The sequence below is a fragment of the Protopterus annectens genome, chromosome 1.part1 (genome assembly GCF_019279795.1).
Source record: "Protopterus annectens isolate FY-2018-M chromosome 1.part1, PAN1.0, whole genome shotgun sequence".
Lineage (NCBI taxonomy): Eukaryota > Metazoa > Chordata > Ceratodontiformes > Protopteridae > Protopterus > Protopterus annectens.
This window is the reverse complement of record NC_056726.1, coordinates 1,194,781,159-1,194,795,011: the sequence shown is the minus strand read 5'-3', so window position 1 is coordinate 1,194,795,011 and position 13,853 is coordinate 1,194,781,159.

Below are 13,853 nucleotides of genomic sequence, written 5' to 3'. Positions count from 1 at the left end.
TCCCCATTGGAAAGGAACATGGACCTGTGAAGTATCACATAGGTGCCAGTACACTAAACACCTAAAGTGTGATAACAGACTTAGGGACACAGGTGGACAGTGGTCTCACCTTTGAGAACCGCATAACCACAAGAGTCGGGAAACCCACCTATGTGGCACATCACCCACTAAGGGCTTTGCATCCAGGAAAAGGAGCCCATTGTCCCACTGTAGGCATCTCTCAGTAGACCCAGTACAGACTACAATGGCCCGTTACATATGTACTTCACAAGACACCTGCAATGAGTAGAGAGGCTGCAGACATACCTCACGAAATAACCACAAACTATATAGACCAGTAAAACATGTAAAGAAGGCTCTTCTGAGGTCGTTAGAATGAATTTTATTCACCACACTCCAAACAGTCCAAAAAAAGACAAATGAATTACAGAATCCAAACCATAACCATAAAAGTACTTAGCGCTTTCACCCTGAATCACTTCTGGGCATCTTCAGAGTACTCTGACATAGCATGCCTTATACACATTCCCTGTATAGACAGATTCCACTGACACCAGGGAATACCTGTATCATGCTGTCAATGTAGGTGCATGGTCAACCTGGTGTCCATTGCCAGTTTCCACAACATGAGGCCAGGAATGGCACATCTGATGATAACAACCTGTGTACACAACATGCCCCAGACACCCTAGTATACTTCCACATGTCACAGGACATGCATGTGAGACATGTGCACATCCCAGACACCATCCATGTCATGGACTATAGAACACATACATGGCAAACATTGCACAGCACTGGCCACCGACAATAGTAACCCAGATGACTAGATGGTGAATACAATACCCACCTGTGTGAGCCAATCCAGACACTACACCCCTGAGCCACACTGCAGACAATTTTCATGTGACCTGATGCCAAGGTATACCCTTTACCTAGCCTTGTACAACTTTCTGGCACAGTCATCCACTACACACCTGTGAAGCAATGCACCCATGCATGTCAGTACTGGCAACCTGTGTCTGTGTGTGTGTGGAGTATACTGATTTTGATGCCATTCACACTCACTACACCTCCCATTGGCCTACTGAAGCATGCCTTCTGATGTCAAAGACCTTCACATACCCTTTGCCCATATATCATCCTGATAACCCCTGTGGTGCAAGTGGTACTTGCATATTACTGTATTGTGGCAAACTTACTAGTTAGTAAATCTAATCCTGACCCTGCCAACTGTGTAAATGTGTGTGAGTCCCTGAAAGAGTGTGGCCGTGTCGACGTTGACACCTGTTCATTTGGACAGGCACGTGTACTACACCTACCTTATGCCTCCTATGTCACTGCTGCAGATGTCACTCACTATCAGATATACCTGTGGGACAACTCCCCAACATGCAAGCTCTGTGGCACATGTGATAATTGCATTGACGTGATAACAATGCATAGTCAGGCAGGGGTTTGAAACCCTGTAGTGGTAAGTGTGTAACATAAACATGCTTAGGTTTTATTCTCCCACCCCCTCCCTGTCTTACTTTGTCTCTGTCTGTATCTCTCACTCCCTCTCTGGTGGATGTGGAGAAGTACACCTGCTTTGCTTAGGCAACAGCTTGTGTTTTGTAAGTGATGCTCATGATTCCCTGGCTATTTCTTCCCACAATATTTACTTCCCTGGACACCAGTCTAGCAAGGCGACTGACATGATCCCCGGGGTGAAGTTCCTGTGTATGTCTACATATATACAGATATATAGATATATATGCACATATAGTTATGGATATCTACATATATATTGACATATATAGAAATATCTGTTTAGATATATATGCACATATAGTAATAGATATCTACATATATATCAACATATATAGGTATATCTGTACATATATGATGTACATTCATATATATATATATATATATATATATATATATATATATATATATATATACAGAGATCTATAAATGGCTATTTATATGATGCACTATACAGATGTGTATAAATACATATATATGAATATATATATATGTGTTTGTACATGTAGACATGTATCTACATATGTATATGTATATATCCATATCCTTGCCATGTGTAAATATTACTGTTGTGTATACCTTCCCAGATGTATCACACTGTATATATCTGATATGTGTATATTTAGATTTAACAACATATGTGATGCAACAGTAATATCACTAACATGTACTATACAACTGTAGAAGTCACAGCAATTATTCAATACTATTCAATATTTGTCTACTGACAGTTGTATTGTAAAAACAACAACTGTATTCATAGCTGTCATGGCATAGTGATTAACTGTTGTAACTATAGTGTACAGGGTCCTGGGTTCAAGCATGCACGGGCTATTTATTTTGCTGCTGGGCAGAACAAGGGCTGTTGGATACAGAGTGGTTAAGGCAGTTTTGAGCAGCTTTAAGCACATTTGCATGGGTTTGCATGAAGTTAAGTGGTGCTAAGGAATGGTTAAACATATGTGCACTTACATCATGTAGGCTTCACTTACCAGTGCGCAAATGTGCTTACCTGTTATATTGCAGCAATGCTTACACCTGCTAAGCTTGGCTCAGCACTGGTAACCAGTGCTCACATCCCAGTCTGATAACATAGCAGGGTAATGACATCTGTAATAGATGTATGTAATGCCATGCACATAACCTGCGTGTATGTGCTGTCATTATGGTAACAAGGGGTGTGAGTGTCATGTCTGGGACACCTGATTTTATAAGACATGTACATCACTCTTATCCATTTGTGAATGTGTTACATACAAGGGTAGTATCCCAGATTATGTGCCATCACACTGGCATGTAGTGTATCATGCCGTTACAACTGTTGACAGTGCTTTCCCAAGCAAGAGTAGACTGCTAATTGTAGTACTGGCAACAAGCACCCCTGCATGCATAGATGGACTCTGAGTCCTCAATGTCATGTTCCTGGTATGTGAGCTGTGTCACAGTATACATCACCTACTGGATAATGATCTGACATGTGGAAATTAACTGCAGACTACTGTCTGTATAGCATATGTCAGTGAGGGCTGCCAACATGTAGTAATGGCATGCATAATGGTGTCAGATGTCTATCTGTCGACACATTCTTACTACTGCATACCTAGTTGGTAAGGTGATCTTTGTCAGTCCCTGTACAGATGTGCAAATGGCAGATATCCAGCTTGGATACGTACAGGCAACCTATGCCTGACTGACACTGACATGTCTGCCCACCTTTGTTATAACTGGCACAGATAAGACACAGCACCCTGTATGCACCACATGCCATGGGTACCTCCACTACACTACCACAGTCAACAGTACATGTTTGGGTACAGCTCTCCACCACAGACACTAACCATGTTCTGAAATACATGTTGCATACATGTCAACTGGACCACCTCATTAGCCAGTTGCAGGAGGTACCCAGAGGATTGGCTGATGCATGTCACTCTCAGTCTGAGGGTTCCCACAATGGTGTCTATAGATAGATTGCCAGCTGGCACATGGCAGGTGGCATGATACCACTGTACACACATCCCCTACACTTCCCATCTCTCCATGGGCAATAGCCAGGTACATACCTATGACCACCTGCAGTGATGCACCCCAGTACTGACAAATGTGTACGTGTGCATTACTGAGGCTATCAGTGTCTGTGTGTTAGCACACCTGTAGTTGAGAATACCATGAGGGCCTTCGCACCCACCGCAACACCCATTGCCACAGTTAGATGTGGCTGCTGCTCTACCAGACATTACGTGTACCCTGTTATGCTCTTCTCCTTAAAGGCTACCTGAGCCCTGCAGTACCAGCACAACACTGTTGTACAAATGGGTTGATAGGGACGGGATACCCACTGTGTTCTGGCAAGTGTATGTATGTGTGCATGTGTGTATATCCGTAGAGTACAGCATTCCGATGCCACATACTCCTATTACAATACGCATTGCCACACAGTATTACGGATAGTGAGGTTGCTGCCCATAGGAGAGGCATGACAAATCATCACCCTACTATGCCTGTGGCATGTGCATTAGATGCATATCCCTGTAGTACCACAGTTGAGATGGACAATGGGTAGTATCACAGTCCTGGTCAATGTGGGATGGTGGGTATGTCAGAGTGTCATCATGGATTCCAGTGTGTACAATATTGACAGTGGGGTGTGGGTGCTGTGTACACTGTCATTACACCATGGTACCCCCAGTACATGTCCCATGTACCACTGTATGGTGGCCACTGTCACCCTCAATCATACAGGTAACTGATAACACAATCCAGCCAAGTTATGCATATGCTGTGTACAGCCTACCTGTAACACACTGGACACACTGAGAAGTTAGTTAGCACTGATAAGCCCAGGTCTCTTGGATGTGTGGCTGCCTGTTATGTGTCTGCTAATGTGTATATGATGGTATGTCACACTATGTATTGTCCATATACAACCATTACATCCTCCATTACCATACTGTACATGCCTGGTGATGTTCTGCATGTAACATGTAACCTGGAACACATCTCATCCCAAACGCTGTGTGGTGTGTGCAATCAAACTCACACACATCAATACCATTACATACCTAGGTAGGGGTCTGGTCCCAGTGTTGCCAAGTAAGAGTGTGCATGTATGTGGAGGGGGGGTCTATATTATAACCTCGAAGGTTTAATACTTCGAATGCATAAAGATCGAACTTTATGCATCGAAGTGTTAAACCATTAAACCCTAATAAAAAAATTATTAAAACAAAAAAAAAAACTAAAGCATTTACTCAGGGGGCAAGCCCCCCCCCCATGCACCCCCACACCCCCCGCTACTTAAATATACCAACTCCAAGATCGCACAACATTGAAGTAAACAGAAATCTCCCCTTACAGAGATTTCTATTTAAACATTTGATTTTGTGTGCTTTCGGTAATCTCATGTCGACAATATCATATTTGATATTGCCAAACTTCAAGATTCTAATATAGACCCATGTGGAGGGATCTACTTCAGGTTGCTGGTTATACATGTCCCAGGGGGTCACCTGTCCATGTGGCACAGGCAGTAACTGTTATACAGACCTGTGACATGTGTTCAACTATACCCAAGATATAAGGAAAACTGCAAGGTTACACTCAGCAACACTCCTGTGCTTCCAAATAGTTAAAGAAAAAATATATGAAATGCAGGCGTGGTGGCACAGTATGCGTAGAGCGTATCAATCAACAGCAGTCTGTATAACACACAAATCGGCAGCCGATTTTTATATGAATAAACTACCTTGGATATACTCTGTTGAACGCTTGGTTTGTCATTGAAGGTTTCCAAGCTATTGTTCCTCTGAAGTTTTGCTCTTGAATCAGGTACTTTATAACAAGCCTGCATTGCATTTACTTGCTTTCTTTGTTATACGACTTTGGATATGTCCCATTGAACGCTTGAGGTGCTGAAGAGTTTTCAAGCCATTGTTCCACGGAAGCCTGATACAGTAATTGGTATACTTTTGCTTTTTACGGTGATACTGACTAACTGGTAACTCTATCTGTACGCAGCTAGCATATTAGTGTATTTGTGTGTTATACAGACTGCTGTTGATTGATACGCTCTACGCATACTGTGCCACCACGCCTGCATTTCATATACCCAAGATATGGCACAGCCATGGTGTCACCACAGTGACATGCCCCTTGTGAGATATGACAGCAGACCATACTCCTGCTGACACATGTACAGATACATTACAAATGGATAACATTATGGAGACCACAATCACTCAATGTTACTAACAGCTATAATGCACCATGGCTGGACAGCTACACTACCTGGCATGTAAGCATTAAACATTACTGCTGACAACATGTTAAACAGCAGCACATTGGTACAGTGGAATGCAGTCTGCCTGCATAGTTCTCAACTGTGGGCCTATCCACATGATGGCCAGAGGTGTGCCTGTTATGTTTTGCCTGTCCACCACACAGGTCTTGTGTCAGATATATCACTGGCAATGTGTGTGTTGAGTGCTATCAGTACATAGCTATATCCATTTTTGTTTCTGGCATCATATTCCTGACTAAGGGTATGTTGGAGACTATTCTGTGACACCAGCAACTTGCTCAGTGTATGACAACACTAATTCACATATGGCCCTGTGATCCGGCCTCTGTCCTCCACCTACATACCAGGCTTTATCTATATGACATGCAGTAAGGGGTTGTTATGTAGTAGCCTGTGATTATGTCATGCAGCAATTCCTGCCATCATTCCAGTGCTGTTGTGGCCCCCACACATATTGTGGGGTTTGCTTTCATATATATGTGGGCTTCCTCTGCACAAAACATGTGTGCACTTCTGCAGTCCAGAGGTCAGTGTATGTAACAATGTTATATGCCCCTGAAAGTCAGTCTATAGGGGGGTATGCACCATAAATAACCTAGGCTGTTACAACATGTGAGGGACATCAGGAGTAAGCTGCCTTAAGGTATATGGATGTACATTACCATACATTTCACCCTGGGAAAATGCTGGCTAACTGGTTAATGCCATGCAGACTGTTCTGTTTGTCATTGTGATTGCGATGGTTTCAGTTATGCCTTGTTATGTAACAGATGCATCCCATTGTGCCAACTGAAGTCTTTTACCCCTAGGGATTGCATACAGAGTGTAGTTAGAGGCTGCTGGACTATACATCTGCATTACTTACTGTTGATTGATTGTTATCCTGTGGCCCAGTCTGTCTTTACTCTTGTACTACTTAAAGGCCTTGGCCTGGACAACAACATATGTTATGCTTTCGGATTACTGTAGTAAATGCTCTGTTTGATAGTTGCATTAATCTGTTTGTATGTATTTCAATGTCTAAACAGCAATATGACATGGCATATGCAACTGTAATAGTACACAAATAAAACCTTCTTATGTATGCAAACCTGTGTGTGGTGTTATATCCTTTGACTTCTCTGTGGGTATATGATTCAGGCAACAATTGTCTTTTGTATGGGTGACTCATACACTGTCCATTTGGTACGGTGGCAACTGTATGAATACTGGCTGTTCAGTATGGTGTGCAACATCTAAATATGTATCTTCCTATACATATCTCTGTGTGTTTATGTGTAGTTACATATATATATATATATATATATATATATATATATTTGTTGTATCTTTCGGCTTTTCCTGGTTCAGGGTCGCCACAGCAGAACTTCGGTCTGCTAATGATAGGCAGTATATTTTTTATGCCGAGTTGCCAGCTCTGACGCAAAAATTTCAATGAAGGTACGCCCATTCCTGCATGTTATATATATATATATATATATATATATATATATATATATATATATATATATATATATATATATATATATATATATATATTGGTTCCCCTTAGAATTTTGAAAAACTGAAATACCGAATTTCAGTTTTCCAAAATTCTAAGCCTGAAGGCTTGAAATCGTGAAATACCAGAAGCGTGAAATTTTTAATCCTGATGTTCGGAGATTCTTGTGTTATGGTGTATGAATGGATCGAAGTGCAGGTAAGTCAGTATGAGTGTGTAGGTTATGGGTGTAGTTTATGTTAGTGTGTAATTTTGGTTATGATATGTGTGTGCAAGGAGCCGTGAAATGTGTGGGTGTGAGTTACCTTTGTATGTGTGATTGTGTGGTCTCTGAGTTACAATATATAAGTAGGGGGGTGTGGGGGTACAGCCCCCCACTGGGGGGTGCAGGGGGTTTTCCCCCTGCTTATTTGTATTTTAGGATTGTGTGTTTGATTGTGGGGGGAGGGTGTGTGTATGAGTATGTGTGTGTTGTGTTTGTAGTGTATGTTCGGGATTTTAAGTTTCGCGCTTGTGGTGTTTCGGGCTTGTAAGGTTTCGGGATTTGAATTTCGGAAAACGGAATGGCTATTGCTTCCACATTGTACATTCCCTATGGTAACCAGACTGTGCTGTATGATATGTTATTGATACCAACCTGACATCATACAGGTGGGATGGATTACTGTTAACGTCTTGTACCCATGTTTTGTCGGGTCCTGGGTATGGGACTTGCAACAGTTGGTATTGTATTGCAGGGCAGATCTGTTTGGCTGTGGGGGAGGGGGTGATATCAATATGTACAAAACATATTTACCTTGGGCCTCCTCACCCCCATTAATGGCGCCTGTGGTCATATATGTATTTGTTATGTTCTCTTTTACATCTATAGATATATATCTGTATGTATAGACACACACACACACACACACACACACACACACACACACACACACACACACACACACACATATATATATATATATATATATATATATATATATATATATATATATAAATATAAAGTATTCCTGGCTCCACAAAGTCTACTCTTCAATTTTTCCCTTGGAACTAGACAAACCTTCAACTTAAGCCCTCAAACCATTCATTTCACAGTCCAGCACTTGTTCAAAACTCATAGCAAGCACTAATTAACCTTAGCACTAGACCCTCGTATACTGTCCAGAAGGACAAGGCTATCTATATGTCCCTACCAGCCAATCAGTAAAACAGCTCACTTTACCTATTTAGGCATGTCCAAAGGGCAGTGTCTGGTGTACTCTCCAGTCCATCTGATGAATCTGGGCATTTTGAGGCAATGTTACAACTGCCACATGTACACAGACATCCCTCTCCTCCTACCACCAAACACTAATATATGTGAGAGATGCAATTATACAGCCAAACTGGAGGCAAAGCTCTCTCAACCCAAGACTGGAACTCATAGTCAGGAGAGTAGAAAGGAAATACTTGCAACACACCACCAGTTTCACATAGACCTGTTAAACCAACTCCAGCAAATAGCACACATAAATGCATGAAAACATACTTGGAGGCTCTAAAGAAAATCTGCAAAAGCAACAGAGACCTCCAAAGCAAACATCCAAGCAATCTCCACACCTCATCACAAACCATGAAACACATACTTCACATAATCTGTGTGCCACGCAGTCACAGCCCTTAAGGCAAAATAACATACCCAACACACTAGTAATAGGCGACTCTATAGTCATGCACACTGATGTCCCACTAACTAAGCGGGACAAAGAGAAGGTTACAGTTAGCTGCCTGTTGGCCGTCAGGATTCGCCACATAACACAAGCACTCTGGTCGCTCCAGAACAAGTACAGATATGACTCTGTCATTGTCCATGTTGGTGTGAATGACCTGAGACGTACCTCCCTGGACTACATGAAAAGAAACATGGAGGAGCTCTCTGATCACATAGCCCAGGCTGGTATGACCCTGACCCTGAGTAGCATCCTGCCCTCACCAAGAATGATGCCACAGTATAAAGAAAAAATTATCAATTTCAACAATTGGCTAAGTTTCTGGTGTCGATCCAAGGGGATCCAGTATCGGTCCACCTGGGATGACATGCTCGACAAGCCACATTGCTTCGCATTAATGGCTTGCACCTGTCACCCTTAGGCTTTTGAATACTGGCCAAGGCCTTTGCCACCCCCATAGTGCCTTTTTTACACAAGGGTGAAAAGACAAACCCACCACCATAAATAGCATAAGTAACCAAAAATGAGGGTAATGCTACTCAATGCCAGAAGTCTAAACCTCAAAATGCATGCACTCGAGGCACTCCTCAGTGTGGAGAACATTGATATCTGTGCAGTAACAGAAACCTGGATTAAGGCTCCAGAGAGCATCCCAGCACTACCAGGCTATAACTCATACCATACTTTTTGGCCACAGAACCCAGACCGAAACACAAAAGGCAGGGGTGTATCCATATTCATCAAGGATACCCACACCTCCAGGTTAGTGGTGCAGCACGATGCTTCAGAGATCATCCATGTGTGACTAACAATGGGCAAAACTGAAATTCAAATTGTAGCTTGCTACAGATCACCCACCATGACTCAGGACCCTCATTCTGCATTTCAGGAGACAGTGCAAAATATGAAGGTCCTACCAAACACCCTAATATTGGGTGATTTCAAATACCCAAACATTAACTAGGAGAACTACTCAAGTAGTAACTCCCTTGCCCAACGCTTTCTAGAATTTATAAACTCAAACACCCTGGATCAACTGGTCAACACCACCACCAGAGGTGACAACATATTGGACCTGGTCATCACCAACATGGGTGACCGGTGTTCCACACTGGAGGTCAATCCCTCGCTTGTTAGATCAGACCATTGACTAATCACTCTGGATATCTACATTCTGCCCCACCCCCAATCAAGGAAGCAACCATGAAAGCATTTTCAAAAGCAAACTTCGCATTACTTAAGACTGAGTTGGAAAGGTTCACAGCCCCCATGCCAAAGGACAATGCTGCCCAAGCTGCTGAATCCCTTACAAAGGGACTCTATGAGCACCTGCAAGAATGCATGGATCATGCTATCCCAAGTAAAAACAATACTCACTCCTCCAAGAAAAGGAAACCAGTCTGGTGGATGCCTGCCATAAACAAACTATACAATAGAAGGAGGAAACTAGTACAGAAAAGAGCAAAATCCCAAGAAGGAAAGACATCCCTGATCAGTATCAGCAAGAAACTACGATCACTCATAAAATCGTCCAAGGCTAGCTTCGAATGAAAAATTGCCAAGGACTCCAAAGATAACTACAAAGTGTTCTTTAGTTATGCCAAGAACCTAAGTGGAAACTCTCAGATCTGCTCTGAGTTAGTGTAACATGGCAAAAAAGACACTGAACCGACTGATATTGCCAACATTCTGGCAGACAGGTTTAGTGCAAACTTCACCCCCCATCACCCCCTAAAGGACCTGTAACCATACCAGAAGAATGTAGAGCCCTGGCAAGCACTGGCACACAGGTTAAAACAGCCCTATCCAAAGCCAAAGACACAGCTTCAATGGGACTGGCCAGTGTCCCACATTGTGTCTTACATGAGCTCCAAAATAAACAAACCCCTCACCTAAACACATTGTTAAACTCAGCCTCGCTACAGGCTACATACCCATAGAGTGGCACACAGCAACAGTTTTCCCGCTCCACAAAGGTGGAGCCACAAAAGACCCCAGAAACTATGCCCCTATAAGCCTGACTAGCCTGGTCGGCAAGGCTATGGAGCGCATCATCATGGAACTAATTAACAGAGACATTGGGAACCTCCAAACATTGGACCCTACCAAGTTTGACTTTGTTAAGGGCAGATCATGCCTCCTAAACCTGGTGGACTTCTTTGAGACAGTTACCAAGGTTTTAGAAGAGGGAAAGGAGGTCCACACAGCCTACCTAGACCTCACAAAGGCTTTTGACACCATTCCCCATTCTGGTATTATAGTCAAGCTCACCAGCCTGAACATAAACCCCTATGTCACGAGATGGGTTGCCAATTGGCTCATGGATAGAACCCATACAGTGAGAGTTGCAGGCTCTAGGTCCGACTACACCAGTTACAAGTGGTGTCCCCCAGGGCTCAGTCCTGTGACCCCTTCTGTTCGGTATATACTTCTCAGAGGTACAGACAAGCACAAGAGGACTATGGCTGACCAAGTTCACAGACAAATGCAAACTGGGGGCCATAATTGACTCTCCAGCTGATACAGACATCCTACAGAAGGGTCTCACTGAGACGGATACCTAGTGTCAAAATCATGGCCTCAAGCTAAATGCCAAAGAAGTTCATAGTCATCTGCTTTGGAAAAAACAAAGCACCCGTGAAGTACTACATACGTGGTAGTCCCCTAAATACAGCAAATGTAATAAGGGATCTATATAGATTTACAGATTTGTACTAGGCTAACTGCCCTCACAAGCCATTTTATGCCTAGCCAGTTATCCCTTGTGAGGCTCAAACATAGCACTTTGTGTTTGTAAGGTAAACACCTTAACCATTAGGCCACTGTCCCAACCCTATAACAGGACCCAAATAGATAGTAATCTCTCCTTTGATAATCATATTGCCAAGGTGGTTAGAAAATCCTTCTATAGAGCAGAGGAATGAAGGTCAGCAGGGCTAAGACAGAATATATGTGTGTAAATGAGAGGGAGGGTAGATGAATGGTGAGGATGCATGGAGTAGAGTTGGTAAAGGTGGACAAGTTTAAGCACTTGGGATCAACAGTTCAGAGTAATGGTGAATGTGGAAGTGAGGTGAAGAAGAGAGTACAGGCAGGGTGGAGAAGAGTGACAGGAGTGATTTGTGACAGACGGGTACCAGTAAGAGTGAAAGGGAAGGTCTACAAGAGGGTAGTGAGACCAGCTATGTTATATGGTTTGGAGACAGTGGCATTGACAAAAAGGCAGGAGTCAGAGCTAGATGTGGCAGAGTTAAAGATGTTAAGATTTGCACTCGGTGTGACTAGGATGGATAGGATTAGGAATCAGTATATTAGAGGGTCAGCTCATGTTGGACAGTTTGGAGACAAAGCAAGAGAGACGAGATTGCATTGGTTTGGACATGTGCTAAGGAGGGATGATGGGTATATTGGGAAAAAGATGCTAAGGATGGAGCTGCCAGGTAAGAGGAAAAGAGGAAGGCCTAAGATAAGTTTTATGGACGTGGTGAGAGAGGACATGCAGGTGGTTGGTGTGACAGAGCAAGATGCAGAGGATAGGAAGAAATGGAAAGAGATGATCCGCTGTGGCGAACCCTAACGGGAAAAGCCGAAAGATGATGATGGTTAGAAAATCCTTCTATGTGGCCCACCTAATCTCAAAAGGGTTCACATCTAGAACAAAAGAGGTTATTGTGCCCCTCTACTCATCACTCATCAGACCCTTCATAGAGTACAACACCCCATTTGGGATGTACCTTACAAGACACCAGCAATAGCTGGAAAGACCACAGAAGTACCTCACCAAGAGGATTACTGGCCTCAGATAGATGCCCTATGCAGCCTGACTGAAGAAACTGCAGCTGTACTTGGTTGAATACCACTTACTCACAGGTGATCTCTGCCTGACATACAAGGCCATGTCCAACACAGAATTGATAGACATGCTCCACCTAAAAAAAAAAACAAATCCCCGAGAGCCACACGCTCTAGGGATCTAAACCTCACCAGAACGATAAATAGGATGTGCTGGAGGGATAGAAACCTGTCCCTGAGACTCCCCATGTTTTGGAACAGGATTCCAATCTACATTAGGCAGAGACCCTCACTAACACTCTTCAAGAGACACCTTGACGAGTGGATGGGAAACAGAAAATTTACCCCAGGGATCACTGTAGTAGCTCTGCTGGACAGATGCACAGGGAACTAATAGCTCTGCTGGACAGAGGCACAGAGAACTAATCTAAAGGGGTGGTGAAAGCCAACACATTCTGGCTAAGCTTATAGATGCCCTCGGGCAGATAGCCTAGTACTTACCTATGAACCTATGAACCTCGATATATATATATATATATATATATATATATATATATATATATATATATATATATATATATATATATATATATATATATATATATCCCATAGGATTACCCTGGCATTGTGCAACCCAACCTTAGTTCCTAGTGCCTCTGTTGAGTAGAGTTACTGGAGTGATCCCTGGGGTGAATTTTCTATTTCCCATCCACTCAGCAAGATTTCTGTTGAAGAGGGCCAGTGAAGTGCTCTCACTCTCTCTCTCTCTCTCTCTCTGTATATATATATATATATATATATATATATATATATATATATATATATATATATATATATATATATATATATATATAGGGAGAGAGTGAGAGAGAGAGAGATTTTATATAGATATTTAGATATAAATATATATACACACACACATACATCTACGTTTAAATACATTTCCTGTATTCTTGCATGACTATGCTGAATGATATGTTTGGGAAAACATCAGAGTTATGTATATCTGACATGGCTTAGT